A 12,528-nucleotide genomic window follows, 5' to 3' on the forward strand; every position below is an offset into this window, starting at 1 on the left:
CAGAGGATAGGTCCCCAATCATAACAGAAAAACAAATAAGACTTAAACCATGTGAGCGCAGTGCCACAGATACCAACATAGTTTTTAAGGCGATACAACAAAATTTAATGGTCGACTGTATCAAAAGCCGCCGTTAAATCTATCAGAACTAAGACAACGGGGCGCTCGGCATCCACAGACCGGGAAATATCATTATGCACTTTGAGCAATGCAGATTCTGTGCTGTGTCGCGATCTGAACCCGGACTGGAATTTTTCTAAAATAAAGTTGTTCTCTAAAAACTGTTGCAATTGCATAAAAACACTTTCTCAAGAACTTTAGAAATAAAAGAGTTAGAAACAGGTCTAAAATTTGACATGTCATTAGTATCAAGTTGTGGTTTCTTAAGAAAGGGTCTCACTACAGCACGTTTAAGAGGATCAGGGTCACATCCTGAGCTGAGACAAGTGTTTATAAAAACCATAAGGGAGGGACCAACTGTGGTGAACACTTCCTTAAGCAGCTTTATGGGGAAAGTGTCCAAAGGACAGTTTGTAGCTCTCATTTTTGTAGCCAATTTTGTGAGGGGGGAGAGTGAGACATTGGTTGAACATTGCAGTGTGTACAGCAGTAGCGGGTAAGACTGGACATATGATGGAACTCCTCAGTTGTCTCACAGATAGCACTTTGTCAACAAAAAAGTGTAAAAAGTCCTCACATGTGGAAACAGAAGCATCAGTCATTGATGTGTGTAGATTCACAACAGAATTTATGGTATTGAACAACACACGGGGACAGTGACCATTACTACAAATAATATCAGACAGATATTTGCATTTGGCCTCCTACATAGCCTTTTGGTAGAGACAAAGCTGTCCCTCAGTATGCCCAGAGAGACGTGTAACTTGTCCTTTTTCCACCGCCGCTCCGCCTGCCTACAGCGCTGTCGGAGGGCCCGGGTAGAGTATTTATCCAGGGTTCAGGCCTAGGCTTGGAGGACCTGGGCCCAAAAGGAGCAATAAGTGTCAAGGATCCCAGAGCAGGTGGAATAAAAGGTAGACAGAAAAGTATCCGGGCACTCGGGAAGAACATTCTCATCAAGGACAGAAAACTCTGTGTCCATAAGCTAGGGTAAAGTCCGTAGCTGTTGATGAAGTTATTATGAGGCGACAAGAGGCTGGGGCAGGTGGCTTCCTGACTGGTGATGGGGACATTACTTCAAAAATAATGGGCAAACGATTGGAGATGGGTGTAGCAGATATTTCAACATGTGACACAGTGAGTCCATGTGAAAGGATCAAGTCTAAAGTGTGCCCTGCATTGTGTGTTGGTGATTCAACTGACTGAATTAGATCAAAAGAAGCCAAAAGGCTTTTGAAGTCAAAAGCTAGCTGATCTGATCGGCAACAGACATGTACATTTAGGTCCCCGCAAATCAGTAGTTGTTCAAACCCAGGGGCCATCTCAGCTAAAAACTCGTATTAATCAGGGCCATACGGATCGCCGCGCGGTCAGGTTGCTCGGCACTTCGAAGCAGCAACCAAAGATTCTCCCGCACGGAGCCCCGTCTGCAGACGCTGATCCTCTGCAGGCGGCTGGGATGATTGCAGCCGGGATCCAGGGCAATTGATCAGAGCCAGGTAACCTCCGAGCAGTGCCGCACAAGGAATCTGTCATACTCCCGTGGAAGCCGCTTAAGGTGACGATCGTCCCCCAAAGACTGCGCCAAGTAGGCTCTCAGTCTCACCAGTACTCCACTTCGCTTTCCCCGCTTTCGGTGTCGAGATTTGCGGGGCAGCGGGACAGGAAGACGCCACAGGTAATGGGGCACAGACGCCAAGAATGGTGGGAGAGTCTTTGATTGTCCATTACAGCCAGTGATCGCAGGTTTTATCACAGAGTCGCGGATATTCAGAAGGGTTTGGCGTTCATACACAAGTAGTGTAGCCACATTCTTTACAAAAAACGACGAAACTAACAGTAGCAGTGAAACAAGCAGGAGCAGACGACGAGCCAGACACAGCGGCGCCATCTTCTGTGTTAATTCTTCAACACATTCTATTAAGAAATGCTGAAATACCATCTGGTCCAGTAGATTTTTTGTAAACACCTGCTTAAAGATGAACGTATCTCTGTGTGGATCGATTTCTAATCATTCTACTTGGGTCATCTGAAACTTTCTCCATCAGGGTGTCGCATTGGTTTGAAAAGTCTTGTGTTTGTGTTGTGAGTGCAGCACTTACTGTAATTGCACTCAGTTATTAGAGAAAGTGATATTAATATATAATATATCAGAATACTTTGTTCTATTTGGGTAAGTTACCGGTATGTTCTCAGCCAATACTCAAAGTTTCCACTTTGAGTATTGGCCGAGTGAAACATGTCTCAATGTCTGCAATTCCCAGATTGTGTGTGTTTCTTTGTCTGTGTAATCGAGGGATAGCATTGAAAGTAAATTCATCGAACAAATCTTTATGTTTATTATTAGGATTCCCATTAGCTGAGCTTAACAGCCGGCTACTCTTCTTCGGGTCCTTTTTAAAAACTCTATGTATTACAAGTATTATTGTGACAAGAGACAAACATTGGATGTATTTTCAGTGCATTTAAAAAATACAAAAATACAAACTGCAAGTATACATTCTCATTGTAGAAAAGCCCTGAATATTAAAGGTGGTATGGACGATTTTTCGGCGATTTGAGAACGCAGGCTGAAGTGCGCATGCGTACTCCCCCGTGTGGACTGATACAACACACACGTGCGTTTGTTTATTAGCGCAACGGAGCGCATCGCATCTCTCGTCTCCCGTAGATTTCTGTCCACTTCTGCGTCAGCTCAAACTGTCTTTCTCCGTCTATATTATGGGAACTATATTATGATAGATCCATGCGCTTAGGCACGCGGAAACGTGGGCACGAACCGCACGCGGCTGCAGGTGAGCGGTAGGTGCGTTTTATGATTGATACGTGGCAGGACAAATGATTTATCCACGCCACGAGGAAATATGATAAAAAAATTTGCTGAAAAAAAACGTCCATACCACCTTTAATATAAAAACTGTATTTCGTTTATAGATTATTTATTCCTGAAATAAACCAAGAAGACCACCGGGGTTTAACCTGGAAAAATAAATAAAACTAAAAGAAATGAGCTAAACTGCCGGAGGGCAGGGCTTACTCAGAGTAGGATAAATATCTGTGTTCCCAGACTCGATTTGCAGATTGAGAATGACTCTTGGATTGGAGTCGAAACGTCTTGTTTCGAGATGACTACAACTGAATCTTTTTTCTACATTAGAACACTCCTGGGCGAATGAAGGATTACACTGACATAAACTAAACATAATGTTCAATTTACATACATTTTATTTTGTACGGATAACAGTTAAATTCACTTTGATGTTATTTGTGATTCACATGTTCCATTTAGGTCCATCTATAGTTCACAGTTAACCTTTCTAGTATGGGTTCTAGTTCACACACTGAAAGAAAATCAAATACCAAAAAGTCAGTGACATTGGAGAGAGCTCATGGACACACGTTGTCACACATGCACAATGAGTACTTCATAACCAAACTACCCAGCACAGGCTACAGGGAGAATCGAAGCATGGCCCGCTGCCGAACACAACCACATGGGATGCATGGAGGCAGCGTGGTGGCTGAGTTACTAGCACTCTCGCCTCACAGCAAAGAGGTTGCAGGTTTCACTACGAGGACAATAAAGTGAAATGTAAACTTAACCTTTCCTGAACAGCACGAGCCCTGCAGTGAACGAAGAGCAAACTGTGCACTGGTAGGCGTGAGAGTGAAATGTCTGTGGAGAGTAAGGCCACAGTTATTTTATTACTTGGTTTACGGTTCCGCCGCACTTAGATTATTGATTTCTACAATATAAATAAAATAAATCATTATCCTTTTTTTATCAAGGCAAAATAGCATTAAATGAAATATAAAAAGCGGTATTAAGTCAAAAGATAAGAGCGCGTGAAGCAATTTTTTGTCAAAATCCTGCGTGAGTCTGTGACGGGGCGGGTCGTCCCTGCTCGCAGCCCCGGCGAGAGCATGAGAAGACGCACGCGGCCGTTTCCTTGTCTGCTAGGCGCAGCGCTAACTCCTTTTATATCGCAAATACACATTTTAAACCCGTTTACCACATTTTCTCCAGCGCGTTTTGCCGTGACTAAGGCTGCACATTTAGAAGCGTCTGTTCTACTGATGCAAAACACGCTAAATCTACTGTTACATTCACCTGCGCGCCGCGTCTCCCGCCCCCCTCCTCCCCTGGTGTGTTTTGGGTAAACAAGGAAGAAAAAATCTTTTGAAATTGAAATTATATTTATATTTCGCTCGCCTGTTCTATATAAATTAATTTAAAAATCCGTAAACCAAGTGATAAAATAACTGCGGCCTAAGATGTTCTAAAGAGGCAACGGAGGAGAGTGAGAAGTTTTCGAGAGTGAGATAGAGGAGAGTGAGATGTTCTGGAGGAAAGTGAGGCGGGTGAGTGTGATTTGCCATATGCTCTTTGGGTTTAATGGTGGAAAATTCACAGTTGATCCCCCGAGTCCAACGCGCAACCACAACAAATCAATGCCGTGCCTACATTTGAATTGAGGATGTTTAGTCTCTTAGCAACGGTTGTCACGACAATGGAGGAGAAGGGTCTTTGCGTTACCATGGAAACCGTTACCGAGGATGGTGTGAGTCTTCCTGTCCTCCGATTTCCTTTATTATCAAACACACATGATAAGTAGGTCAATATCCAAGCGCCCTCTCTGATTCACTTTGACTAACGAAGTGTCCACCCCAGTTTAGTGAGTTGTGAGAGTAAAGTGGACGCAGGGAGAGCAGAACAAGACGTGTATCTACATCGGGGAAGGGGTGCAATCGGAGCGCAAGATGGGGTGCATGGGAGGAGGGGGGGTGCGAGGGGAGGGAAGAGGTGCAAAGGGAGCACGAAAAAGAGAAGAAATGATTTATGTAATTTGTCTGCCACACAGTTATCCGTTTTCCTCCCTTTATTTTGTCTTTCTTCCTTTTTACCCTTTCTTCATTTCATTCGGCCCAACAAAATGACCTTCTTTCAATCCAAAGTCATTTATCATGAATTTACTCTAATCAATATTCCCCTACATCCTTGCTCGCATAGCACAGAACTATAATAGACTCAATGGCATATCAATTCAATCTAATAACCGACGTTTTCAAATTCCTTGTCAATGTCCTAAATGTCTTCTTGTGTCCTGTTGTCATCTTTTGTACTGTTTTGTATCACTTCTTGTTCGTCTAAAATTACTAAATGAAAAATAAAAAGAGAGAGAGAAAATGTTGGCGAGGGAGGGAGAGGGCGGGGGAATACGAAGCTCTGACAACAGGCTCGTATCACTACACTGCGATTGGATCGGCACAAAGGACACACGCAGCAGCAGCAGAAGCAGAAGCAGCAGCAGAAGCAGGTAAGACACAATGCCTCCTTGTCTTCTTCCTTGTCTCCTTTAGGGTATGCTGCAGCGCTGGTGGCTGAACAGGTGCGTCCATGTTTGAATCCTTGTTTGTGTCCTTCCGATGCCATCTGCCGTTACACGCTCACAGGGAAGGCGTTCTGTTCCCTACATTTTACACAATATCAAAACAAGCTGGAAAATACACTGACAAAATACGTGTTACAGGATGCACCAATGTGTCCTCTGTAGTGTGTGGCAGAGTGGTTAGTCATGTGTCCTCTGTAGTGTGTGGCAGAGTGGTTAGTCATGTGTCCTCTGTAGTGTGTGGCAGAGTGGTTAGTCATGTGTCCTCTGTAGTGTGTGGCAGAGTGGTTAGTCATGTGTCCTCTGAAGTGTGTGGCAGAGTGGTTAGTCATGTGTCCTCTGTAGTGTGTGGCAGTGTGGTTGGTTAGTCATGTATCCTCTGGAGTGTGTGGCAGTGTGGTTGGTTAGTCATGTGTCCTCTGGAGTGTGTGGCAGTGTGGTAAGTCGTGTGTCCTCTGGAGTGTGTGGCAGTGTGGTTAGTCGTGGGTCCTCTGGAGTGAGTGGCAGAGTGGTTAGTCATGTGTCCTCTGGAGTGTGTGGCAGTGTGGTTAGTCATGTGTCCTCTGGAGTGTGTGGCAGAGTGGTTAGTCATGTGTCCTCTGGAGTGTGTGGCAGTGTGGTTAGTCATGTGTCCTCTGGAGTGTGTGGCAGAGTGGTAAGTCATGTGTCCTCTGGAGTGTGTGGCAGAGTGGTTAGTCATGTGTCCTCTGGAGTGTGTGGCAGAGTGGTTGGTTAGTCATGTGTCCTCTGGAGTGTGTGGCAGAGTGGTTAGTCATTTGTCCTCTGGAGTGTGTGGCAGTGTGGTTGGTTAGTCATGTGTCCTCTGGAGTGTGTGGCAGTGTGGTTGGTTAGTCATGTGTCCTTTGGAGTGTGTGGCAGTGTGGTTAATCATGTGTCCTCTGGAGTGTGTGGCAGAATGGTTAGTCATGTGTCCTCTGGAGTGTGTGGCAGTGTGGTTGGTTAGTCATGTGTCCTCTGGAGTGTGTGGCAGAGTGCTTAGTCATGTGTCCTCTGGAGTGTGTGGCAGTGTGGTTGGTTAGTCATGGATCCTCTGAAGTGTGTGGCAGTGTGGTTAGTCGTGTGTCCTCTGGAGTGTGTGGCAGAGTGGTTAGTCATGTGTCCTCTTGAGTGTGTGGCAGTGTGGTTAGTCATGTGTCCTCTGGAGTGTGTGGCAGAGTGGTTAGTCATGTGTCCTCTGGAGTGTGTGGCAGTGTGGTTGGTTAGTCATGTGTCCTCTGGAGTGTGTGGCAGAGTGGTTAGTCATGTGTCCTCTGGAGTGTGTGGCAGAGTGGTTAGTCATGTGTCCTCTGGAGTGTGTGGCAGTGTGGTTAGTCGTGTGTCCTCTGGAGTGTGTGGCAGTGTGGTTAGTCGTGTGTCCTCTGGAGTGTGTGGCAGAGTGGTTAGTCATGTGTCCTCTGGAGTGTGTGGCAGAGTGGTTAGTCATGTGTCCTCTGGAGTGTGTGGCAGTGTGGTTAGTCATGTGTCCTCTGGAGTGTGTGGCAGAGTGGTTAGTAATGTGTCCTCTGGAGTGTGTGGCAGTGTGGTTGGTTAGTCATGTGTCCTCTGGAGTGTGTGGCAGAGTGGTTAGTCATGTGTCCTCTGGAGTGTGTGGCAGTGTGGTTGGTTAGTCGTGTGTCCTCTGGAGTGTGTGGCAGAGTGGTTAGTCATGTGTCCTCTGGAGTGTGTGGCAGTGTGGTTAGTCATGTGTCCTCTGGAGTGTGTGGCAGAGTGGTTAGTCATGTGTCCTCTGGAGTGTGTGGCAGAGTGGTTGGTCATGTGTCCTCTGGAGTGTGTGGCAGAGTGGTTAGTCATGTGTCCTCTGGAGTCTGTGGCAGTGTGGTTGGTTAGTCATGTGTCCTCTGGAGTGTGTGGCAGAGTGGTTAGTCATGTGTCCTCTGGAGTGTGTGGCAGTGTGGTTGGTTAGTCATGTGTCCTCTGGAGTGTGTGGCAGTGTGGTTAGTCGTGTGTCCTCTGGAGTGTGTGGCAGAGTGGTTAGTCATGTGTCCTCTGGAGTGTGTGGCAGAGTGGTTAGTCATGTGTCCTATGGAGTGTGTGGCAGTGTGGTTAGTTATGTGTCCTCTGGAGTGTGTGGCAGAGTGGTTAGTCATGTGTCCTCTGGAGTGTGTGGCAGAGTGGTTAGTCATGTGTCCTATGGAGTGTGTGGCAGTGTGGTTAGTTATGTGTCCTCTGGAGTGTGTGGCAGAGTGGTTAGTTATGTGTCCTCTGGAGTGTGTGGCAGAGTGGTTAGTCATGTGTCCTATGGAGTGTGTGGCAGTGTGGTTAGTTATGTGTCCTCTGGAGTGTGTGGATGTGTGGTTGGTTAGTCATGTGTTCTCTGGAGTGTGTGGCAGTGTGGTTAGTCATGTGTCCTCTGGAGTGTGTGGCAGAGTTGTTAGTCATGTGTCCTCTAGAGTGAGTATCAGAGTGGTTAGTCATGTGTCCTCTGGAGTGTGTGGCAGTGTGGTTAGTCATGTGTCCTCTGTAGTGTGTGGCAAAGTGGTTAGTCATGTGTCCTCTGGAGTGGCAGAGTGGTTAGCAGTCATGTGTACTCTGGAGTCTGTGGCAGAGTGGTTTAACAGTCATGTGTCCTCTAGAGTGTGTGGCAGAGTGGTTAGCGGTCATGTGTCCTCTGGAGTGTGTGGCAGAGTGGTTAGCGGTCATGTGTCCTCTGGAGTGTGGGGCAGAGTGGTTTAACAGTCATGTGTCCACTGCTGGAGTATTTACTTCATGACTTTAAAGATCTTATATTATGTATTATTCAAGCTTGTGACTTTTGAAGTTTGTAATAAAGACTAAAGCCAATTCATACTTTATAAGAAGAATTTTGTACTTGCACCTAGAGTTGCAGTTCTTGCAAGGCTCTATGGTTGCATTTTCAAAGTGGGTGTGGCTAATTGTAAACTGAGATTTAAAACAAGTACAATATCAGTCATTTTTATGATTAACTTATAACAAAACTGTAGCAGTGTAAGTTTATTTGTAGAGCACAAGTCATACACAAAGCAATTCAAAGTGCTTCATACAACAGGAAAATGCACTGAACTCACAAAGCAGTGAAGTAAAAATAGAGAAGATAAGATGCAAATACAATCTTTTCAGTCATGGACACAACTTTTTTTTTTGTCTAGATTCAAACATTGTCAGAGTTGAGGCCTGTTTCACATTTTGAGGAAGATTTCATCGGCATGAAACTGAAACGCAGCTTCACCATTTTCAGTCCTGACTCTGGCACCAGCAGGAGGCCGGTCCCTGAGGTCCTCAGAGTCTGAGATGGTTCATATGACACTAACATGTCTGAGATGTACTTTGGTGCTAGGCCATGGAGAGACTTGTACACAAGCAGAGCTGCTTTAAAGTCTCTTCTCTGAGCCACAGGGGGCAGTGCAGAGACCTGAGAACAGGACTAATGTGATGGTACTTCCTGGTTCTAGTCAGGACCCGAGCAGCAGCGTTCTGGATGTACTGCAGCTGTTTTACAGCTCGTTTGGAGAGGCCAGTGAGCGGCAGTAGCCTAACCTATTGGAGACAAATGCTAAGGATAAGTCTCTCCAAGTCTGGTTTATCATACTTTTGATTTTGCAATATTATTTTAGATGGTAAAAAGCTGCTTTTGATATTGAAAATAACTTATCTTTGTTTCTGTGGGCAAAAGATGAGGATTTCAGTATTGTTGGACTTGTTGTATTGCATCTGCATACTAATCTGTTGGGTGCTAAATGTGATAGGACACATTTTCGCCGCATATTAACTGACCTAACGGCAGCATGTAGAGGTTTAAGAGAAGGGGTTCCAGGTCCCCCCCTTGGGGGGTTAGGAGCATGTGGTCTTGAGACACAGTTACCAATTTAAAAAAAAGTACTTCCTGTCTTCCAGGACTTTAACCATTTTAGGGCAGTGCCAGTGATGCCCACCCAGTCCTCTAGTCTCTGTAAGAGGGTCCCATGATGAACAATGTCAAAAGCAGCACTAAGATCTAACAAAATTAAGACTGAGGCTTTGCCCACGTCATTGTTCAGGCGGGTGTAATTTGTCACCTTGAGCAGTCTCAGTGCTGTGATGAGGTCTAAAACATTGAATGAGTTTTTTATTAAGAGGAAATCAATGTGCTTTTTGGTAAACAGCCTTTTTGAGTATTTGCCCAAAAATGGCAAATTAGAAATCGGTAATTGTTCAGTACTGCGGCATTAAGACTGCCCTTTTCTAGGAGAGGCTTTATGACCACAGTTTTCAAAGCCCTTGGGAACGTTCCAGTTTTAAGCTATGTGTTAACTATGTGAGTGAGTGGTGCAGGACAGACTTAGAAATCTTCAGATGCTGGAGGATAACGTGGAGGTATCAAGGCAGCATGTAGATGAACTCAGACTGGTGATAATCTCTTAGACCATGGCACCTTCTATCTATTTTAAACTATTTTAACCTTCATAGGGGCAATTGTATTCAGAAAATTCGAAACACTATATCTAACAGAGTTCAACAAATCACTTACATTAGAACATGAAGAATTTTCAACACGTCCAAAGCATCTGCCTTGGGCTTGGCATCCAATACATCCAATGGCAGGAGTTGTATTTCCCTGTGTAGCTGTTCTCTGCAATGGCAGACCAGGTTGAGCGAGTGGCTTTAGTGCTTTACAAGCCCAACCACTGAGGTGACGGGCTCAGTGGCTTGTCTAGGTCCACGAAATACTTTGGAGGCGTTTCGACTTTGGTGAATACCATAATTTGCTCCAAGAGCTGTGTCTGGATGATTTTTACTTAATGAAACAAGTAGGTATGTCAATGGAGCATAATCTTCTGGCAAAAGTTCAGCTTTGTTCAACTTCAGCTTAACCTCTCAAAAAGTCAGATTTTGGAAAATGTCGGATGCTCTGGACTTAAATGTCTTGCTTCTAATGCAGAATGAACTGGCCTTAAGCCTGGGGTATAGGTCAGCCATTGGTTTGGCTGATACAGGGTCCACAAATAAATATCCTGATATAGTGTCCATGACATACACATATCCCTAAAAATGTGTATTAAAGGTTTAGTAAATTAATATTTTCAATATATAGAATAACAAGTTTAATTACTATTTCAAGTTCACAATGCCCTTAATATCAGGACACAATTATCTTTTAATAAGTCACTTTTATAACTATGATGATTTGGCTGCTGATGATGTCAAAATGAATCTGAGGGACATCGAATACCTATACGGGACAACTAAAACATGCACAGGAAACAATTAATACAGGCTGAATAAAAGAAAAAAAAAATCTCTAAGCAATTTAAGAGGTCTCAACTCCACACTGTGAGAAACAACATTCATGACAATCTCTTGAACAATGGTGTGAGCATCTCCAGCCGCACTGAGCAGAGCCACCTGTAAATGTTCTGGGAATGTAGTTTGTTTTGCATGAAACAGATGCAGAGATTAAACACCATTCAGAGCCAGAACCTCCCCAGCCTGCTTCAGTGTCTGCCAGAGCATCAGGCTGTTTGGATCAGAACTCACACAACACATACTCAAAACTGCACTACTATTGCCGGTATGTTTGCATGTGAGTACCATCTGCCCTAGCTATATTTTTAATGTTTTGAAGAATTGCCGTTTCCGTTTTATTTTACAGTAAAACAGCGGAAGATCGGGATATAGTAAACTGTGTGTGATAAACTAAGTTCCCTATCACTTGTATGCCACTGTCTTTTTAGAAGAACATTTATTTTATTTAAAAAAGAAGACCCATACAATGATGTCCAATCTACTTTTAACACTTGTTAAGAGTACAGTTTTTACATGCACCATTCTGTTCTTGTTCTCTTATTGTTGTGCTCTTTGACATTTAAGACAGAAAAAACAAAACATGAAACAGCCAAATATGATCACACATGTACTTTCTCGGCAAAAAAGAGGAGCATAAAAGTATAAATGTGTATTGAATAATAATTGCCGACCTAAGTTTTCTGTCAGATCGGTGGGCTTGAACCGGCGCTGCGAGGGATCACCATTCACCCTAAAAAGAAGCTTCTAAGACCATTTAAAATGCTCCAAAGGAGATGGTCTATAAGAAAAGGTTTGGTTCTCATACTTTTGTCCTTAACACTGCCCACTGACTCCAGACTCAGGGACCCAAGGTCAGAGTTCTTTTGTCACCAAATAAGTTCCCCTACCAAGAAATTAAATAGTTGAGTGTGATCTGCCGGTTATTAAAAAAGGCAGGAAGCCAGAAAGAAAAAAATGCAACATACAACTAAAAATTGCTCTAAAGTTAAGAGTAAAATTCTTAAGTAAAGAAATTAAAATCCCCAAGTGTACTGTACTATCACAGCCCTTTACTCTGGCTCAGCGTCATCCTTCCCTGCTTTATTTCTTATGGCTTGGGGGTGCTGCCCTCCATGCCAGCTCAGGCAGACCCGTTCACACCCAGGTCAGTGATCACCGCTGCGGTTCTGCCGGGCCTCCGGCTCTCCCACGGCATTGTTGAGCCTAACACAAGCACACACTCAATTGGTCTAAAGCTAACTGCGTTGCACATAACATGCCACGGCCGCCACACCCCCTTGTGCCACCAACCCAGATCACCACAGCTGGGTCTCCATGCGCCGCTGGTGTCTTCACGTGCAGACATGAATAAGAGTTGCACACATCCCTCAATTTATCTCTTTGTAATTGCTAAAAAAGTGCCACTATAAGACCAATAATTGATGACCAAACTACTGACCATGACCAAACTACTTTAATAATCAATCGATTAGTTGTTGCAGCCCTAGACAAATCACTATCCAGTAATAGTTTTCATACTGTCCGACTGCTATCCTCAACGAGCCCTCAAACCTGTCCTTATGCCTTTGTTTCATGCCACACTGTCTCAATACTGCCATGAGCTCTTTTGTGCCCCCTTAATCTGTCCTTCATCACCACAAAAAACCCTTTATGGTTAGCAATAACCTTCACTTACAAGGCACCACTAAATCCGTGCAGGAATACTGTAGAAGTAACAAGTAGAAGTAACTACGGTTAAGGTTTGCCCTTGTCAGTT

The sequence above is a fragment of the Eucyclogobius newberryi genome, unplaced genomic scaffold (genome assembly GCF_026437365.1).
Source record: "Eucyclogobius newberryi isolate DKJ021-1_F unplaced genomic scaffold, fEucNew1.0.hap1 SCAF_3, whole genome shotgun sequence".
Lineage (NCBI taxonomy): Eukaryota > Metazoa > Chordata > Actinopteri > Gobiiformes > Gobiidae > Eucyclogobius > Eucyclogobius newberryi.